Genomic DNA, 6,925 nt, shown 5'->3' on the forward strand with positions numbered 1-6,925 from the left:
ATCCTGTGGATTCTTCTGAATTGACTGAATTGAAAAGGAAATGTCCTTTACCTCGTTTCACCATGACACACTGAAACTGAGAACTACAAACCTGGAGCTTCAGACATGGGCACTATGTCTACGATCACTTTTTGACAAACACTTGCTATTTACAAGATGCTCAGTGTTTTAAAACAATAAAACAATATTAAAATTAATAAAATAAAATAATATTTGAGGACAAATGCAGACAGATGTTTGAGCCTATAGGTTAACATTGAAATAAATAAAAATGTGCAATCACTTAGCATACAACCCCATCAGATATATAAAACATGTAAATGATATATATATATATATATATATATATATATATATACACACAAGGAGGTGAGTCTGAAGCTTCTGATTCAAATTTTCTATTCCACTTAAGATGGTCAGACAGTTACAGGGCGACAGAACATAACTGCAGCTGTCTCAGCTTTTATACCTTGGTCACTGTTCTTCTTTTTCCATCCTGTTTCCACCCTGGGCCCATCAGGCTTAAACATTACATCTCCGCCCTCGTTCCACTCTAGCTCCACCTTTTTGTTCCGCCTCTTTGTCATTGTCCTTCGTTATCTGTGTCAGGTGTCTCTTGTTAAGTTCGTTTATTTAAGCCCTCTTCCCTCACTTCCTGGTATCGGTCATTGTGTTTGTGTTATGTTTCATTGTGTTTTCGTCCTCGTTCTTGCCCGTCTCTCTTACTCCTTTCATGCCTCATTCGTGTTTACCCTCTAGTTCGTTTGTCTTGTTGTTAAGCTCTGTTCAAGCCGTAGTCATTCCTAATCATTTGTTATTATAGTGTTTGTTTCTCGTTCCTCGTTTCTCGTTCCTCGTTCGGTCTCTTGCCTGTTTCATGCCCCTGTCTTATAATGTTATTTCGTGTTTCTCCTCCAGTTAGTTTGTTGTGTTATCTTTATTAAACTGTCTGTGTTGTAGCAAGTGTGTCCGCCTCCGTAAATCCAATCATCATGCGCTCGTGATAGAATGACCGATCAACACAAGGACGCAGCCAACACAGCTCTATCCCTGGGTAAAACCATAAAGACCGCAGAGGATTTACTAAACTTAAGGACTGATGATCAGCCAACAGTTTTACAATCGGTCATGGGAATACCCAGCGAATTCGAGAATGGACTTAACTGCAAGGGATTTTTATTACAGTGCCGACTGTACTTTCAATTCTTGACCTCTCCTCCTCCACCTGAAATTGTCCAGGTCCTTTTTGTAAAATCTCTACTAAGAGGAGAGGCGTTGCAGTGGGCAGAAAAATTAATAAAAGTAAAGGCCCTTGAACTCACGGTTGAGTCATTTTTAAAGATGATAGAGGCTCCCAAGGACGTCTCTGCAAAAACGCCTGCTCCCGAGGACGTCTCTGCAGGAACCCCAGCTATGGAGCGCGGATCTGCCGGTACCCCTGCTTTCGAGGATAACCCCCTCAGGTCCGGGGAGATTTTTTGGGGGGGGTTATGGGTAGGGGCTGTTAGCCTCAAATCACAGGACATGGGAGATGAGGCTAACAGGGTCGCATCTTAGGGGGAACTACGGTTAAAGAAGTCCCTCGAGAGTGCGCCCATCAGTGCCCCTAGACCCGCTAAATCCACAACTCGTGCTTGGCGAGCAGCACGAGCACCTGCCTCGATGGACGTCTCTGCTCCTGTCCTCGTGAGCGCGGTGTCTCCAGCCGCTCCTGTCCTCATGAGCGCGGTGTCTCCAGCTGCTTCTGTCTTTGTGAGCGCGGCGTCTCCAGCCGCTTCTGTCTATATATATATATATATATATATATATATATATATATATATATATATACACAGTGTTCCTGGGGTAATAAAACTACATGTTAAATTCCAAAAATTTTTAAGGGTATGTGAAATTCTAATAAACAGTGATAGTGAACTTTTATTAATCTGAAAATTGTCCTGAAGTATTTGATGTGTATGAACTTTGGATACTTCAACTTGGCTTTCGAATACCATTTTAATAATTGTTCAGGGTCTAAATTCTCATATTTATTCAGTTGTGTTTATAATTGTTTGCCATTTTTCCATTACACATGCACAAACTTTCATAACTTCTGTTGTATTTTGCATATTTTTCAATAGGAGACAGACCTGGATGGCACGAACGCCGGTCTAGCATCTGTACTCTGTAAATTATGCATCCATGTTGCAATGTGCAGAATGAGGCTGTAGACATTCATGAAAAAGGAGTTGCCAAACATGCAGTATATGAGTTTGATCTCTGTTTTGATTGCACAAATACTACAGATGCTACAGAGGCGTGAACACAGTTAAAGATGATTATTTACATTTCTGTGAGATTTCACAGATCCAGAAGCTTAGATACTGTTACCGTTCCAAAGCACTGTAAAAAAGAAGAATGCATTATACTCCCAAATATCTAAATACAAACAGGCCCTACTTTTTTGGTATGATTTAGGTGTCCATTTTATATATAAAGCAGTTTGATGTAAGATATAATAATCAACATTGAACACTTAGAATTTCTCTTTACTCTGCAACAAAGTCCGTACGTTGAAAACCAGCCTGCTCTGATTTCACTATATTTTTGATGTCATGAATATACATTTGATCTTATCTGTGATGTTTGCCAAAGGAGTGAAATATAGTTTGTAGCCAGCTTTGCTGCCTGCAAGTTTTGGATGCTGAAACTCTACTTTCATAATTGTATTAAAACAGACAAAATCACCAGAAGAGCAAGTTTTATATGAACAGTAAATAAGATGAAGACAAACAACACTTCTAAAAGTTCAAAGGCTGGTTCAGAAATCATGAAAACATGTGCAAAAAAAGCAAATCACATGAAGCAAATAGCAAGAAATAAATGTAATTACAACAGTACACTGTCACAATTTTAAAGTCTGTAAACTCTAATGTTCAAAGTAATTAAAAGTTGCACTCAATTTTACAATTATCTTCAATCATTTTTTTTCTTTGAGCTTGTGAAAGTGTAAATGTATGATTTAGCACAGTCCTGTTTGTGGTTTTAAGTAAAAAATAGCTGTATATGAGAGATTTAACTGAATCTATATGTTATGAGTTTATGCAGCACAACGTCTGAAATCACAGACCCAGAACCCGTGTGAAGCAATTTTCAACCAAAGATGGAGGATGGTCTGGGCTTTTATGTGTTTATTTCAGTGGGGGTGGTGGTACAACAGGTAGAATCGGAGTCACACAATGCCAGAGTCCTGGGGTCATGGGTTTGAGACCCACATCAAAACCAGATTTGGCACCTTGGATGCCACTTATCACCCGGTCTTAAATATTACCATAAATGTCTTGATCCCTGTGGGGAAACAAGTAGGAAAGGAAGGACATTAGTGTGTAAATTAAGCAAAAGTTAGATGTTAGTTAATATAAACCCATTACAAGAAAGTTGAGATTTTTTTTGTACAATGCACTAAAACAAGTATCTGATTTGCTAATTCTCTTGAAGATTTATTTACTAATAAAAGCACAGAAAACAACAGTAGTTTTGCCGGACCTCCATTAGCCATATAGCCATAGGCACAGAGGTGTTTCTGGCATTTCAAATGCAGGAAAACCCAAATACATGTCATTGTGGAAGGGCAGGTAATACATTGTAATACACTGGGAAAGTTCTTTTTTAAACTGTTCATGAGAATTCATTTGTGAAACTTGGCTCAAAGTCTGTTGCACAGACTGTGCCTTCAGGGGAGTTTTGTGGAATATTTGAAAATGGTGAAAACAAGAATATTGTGCTCTTCACAACTTTTCTGGAGTGTGTTGAAGGCATCAAAATCTAAATGTGTCTATATTCACAAAACACAACCAAGTTGTCAGTTTTGTTAAAGACTATTAACAAATCACAGATTCTTGCTTTACTGCAATGTACCAAATGTTCTAACTTTACTGGAAACAACATTGTAAATTATTATGTAAAAAAAAAACTTTGTGTAAATGCAAAAGTAGTCCTTACTTTTCGGTTTGTAAAGTTCATTGGTGATGAGTCCACAGGCCCAGTTGACTCTGAGAAAAACACATTTTGAACGATACTGTTATAATCATCTAACCCCAGATATGGTATAGCCATGTTTCATTGAAGTATATATTAACAAGGACACCTATATCATACCTAAATCATAGGTATCATGCCTGGATCATACAAAAATGTTTACTTTATAAGGTGCACCAGTTATTATCAGCCACACAATCAGCTAACCAGACGGAAGTGGTTCCAGTTTTTGAGAGATTAAAATGTTACTGCTGCTTCTCAACATATTTACTGGTTTCGAAGGTAGAGATTAACACACTCTCATGGCTGTATCTTTAATGTGAGTTGCAAAATAGAAAGTGTTTTCTTATCACTCTTTTCAATCAATGGAAATGTAAATCAGCAGCAGTAAGAATTTCATCGGTCAAAAGCATACCTTCTTTTGATTGGTTGATAACCCCTGGCTTGTTGTTGTGATGAAATCTGAAAAAAGAGCCTAAAAATATATTTCCACTATTTCCATGTTTCCCAAATATCATTTTTACTCCAGTTAGACCAATCCTTCTCTTACTTTGCTTGTACCACACTGTCAGGAGGACCAAAAGAACGAGGAATACTCCAGAAAGGATGACGAAGACCATGAGTGTGGGATAGATGCCGTGCTGTTGCTCCTGAGCTCTGCTGTAGTAAAAGGAAAGATGCTGCAGTCCACTCTCTATATGGACCTGGCAGGTGTAGTTGGTGTTGGGCAAGTTTGCAGGAATAGAGGACGATGCTCTTGCGAAGCCACTGTGAACAGACACATCAGAATCACTGATGTTTTCTGGAAAAATCCATTCCACTTTTTGAGAAGGTCTTCCTTTAACTTCACAGGTAACAAACTGCTCTCCTGATGGAAGTGTTCGTAGGTAGATGCTTTCCAGTGACTGAGGCACTGCAGTGGACAAAAAAAAAAACATCCTGCTTTATATAAGATGTGATTCTTGGATTTTTGTATCTCAGAAAAATGTCCAAAGATATTAAAACAACAACAACAACAACAAAACTCCTTCTCACCATGGATGTTTAAACTGGTTCCTTTTTCAGTTTCATAGGTTTCTTGCTTCTAAATCAATTCAACACGACAGAAATACTTTTCTACATCCACATATGAGATGTTTTTAATCCTCAAGGAAGCATTGTTTTGTCTTGGGTTGCCAGCTAATGAATACCGTCCAATAGACCCTGTGCAGTTCTGTTCACTTTCTGCTGCATTTCCATTGCTTACACACTGGAAAATTATTGGCCCGTGGTAATGGGTTGTGGTTCTCCAAATGACTGTGATCTTATCCTGGTAGTCTTTATATGGAGTTGTAAAATGGCAGGGAAGGATGGCATCTTCATCAATGGATTGGTTGACAACTTCAGGTACAGTCATTGACCAGTTATTACCTGCCATGAGGCCTAAAGTAACAAGAAGATTCATGTTGATATGGAACTAAACACGCATGCTTTAAAAAAAATAATAAAACAAATGAAAATAAATAAATAAATAAATAAATAAATGTTGACATGAAACTAAAAATGCGTGCATAAAAATTCTGAATTATGAAAAAATACAACTTCTTACTTACTATTTAAAAAAAAATAAAAAATAAAAACGCAATGACTACATGTTTAAATATTGATTGATTCATTCATTAACTTTATTATATACATATGTACATTGCTGACACAGAGAAAATACACTATAATATAATAATACAATATCATACATTATACAATATCATTATATAATTATTATATAATCATTATATAATATAAACATTTTAATTTGTTAAACAGTAAATCCCAGCATAAAAACCACACAGAATAAACCTGAGGTAGACATAAAAATATTCATAAAAATATCATACCTGAGGAGAACAGAGGAAAGAACATTATTATCTGGAAAGGCTTCATCTTCTAAATTCACAGCTGATGCTGGGGGTAAAGCTCCAAATACGAGGTTAACTTATTCAGGCCCCTCCTTCAATTCAACCACAAGATAACTATCAGTTTGAGGTCAAAATGCTGCATTTACTGATGGGAACACAACACATAAAAATCAAGGTATATTAAATAAGGTTTATTTGAATACAAAAGAATGTCACATATGCGACAAACCTGCATTTTTAAGAAAATGGAGGAAATTTTAGCAGTGTGGGGTCAGTACAGGAGAGCGAACGAGGGGAATGAGATGAAGACTTGTCAAATAAAGATGAAGTTGAGCTACTGTGATTCTGCTCAAGGCTCGGAATATTAAACACAAAGATATACACACACACCAATAATATAAAATATAAAGTGGGTTTAATACTTTGGCAGCTGCAGGAAATTGGGAGAGGCTGGGACTCATGGGGGAGCTCCCTGTGTGCACCAGGCTCCCTTCTGTTCATGGTTTTAGGGGTTTTGTTTTGTAGTTATTTACCGTGTGTGTGTGTCTATGTGTGTTTTTGTGTGTGTGTTCAGTTGGTGCTTAGATGAGAGGCTGTCGGGGGGTCACCGCCTGTGGAAGTACGTCTGCTGGCATGTGGTGTCCCTGAGTCTCGCTACACACCAAGCAGAAATACTGCCATTGTCACTAGTTCTTGATCATTACACTCTAGGGCCAATAGACATATATTAGTGTTTAGGGGATTACAGACCAGTGAACTGCGCTCAATTGTCTGAGAAAATACAAATGACACATGTCACATATTCCACAGCTACTTTATAATCAAACTTTACTCTCTTCAGAATGTAAGATGGTACGGGAAATGAATACGCAGCTCAGATAAAGGTGGAACAGAACAGATGTTACAGGTGAAAATGTGTTAGAGTTTGTGTCATAAACACAATTTAGCTTCGTAAAATGGACTATTTAAGGTGGAATGGCAGTTCAAACACGAAGCTAAACTCATTATCA

The 6,925-nt window shown here is 37.6% G+C and overlaps 1 pseudogene; it reads right to left on the reverse strand.

Annotated features, from left to right (window-relative positions):
* Positions 1 to 1,553: 1,553 nt before the first annotated feature.
* On the reverse strand, positions 1,554 to 5,437 carry LOC136678414 (sialic acid-binding Ig-like lectin 15; annotated as a pseudogene).
* Between the last annotated feature and the right edge of the window lie 1,488 nt (positions 5,438 to 6,925).

This window comes from Hoplias malabaricus, chromosome Y, assembly GCF_029633855.1.
Source record: "Hoplias malabaricus isolate fHopMal1 chromosome Y, fHopMal1.hap1, whole genome shotgun sequence".
Taxonomy (NCBI): domain Eukaryota; kingdom Metazoa; phylum Chordata; class Actinopteri; order Characiformes; family Erythrinidae; genus Hoplias; species Hoplias malabaricus.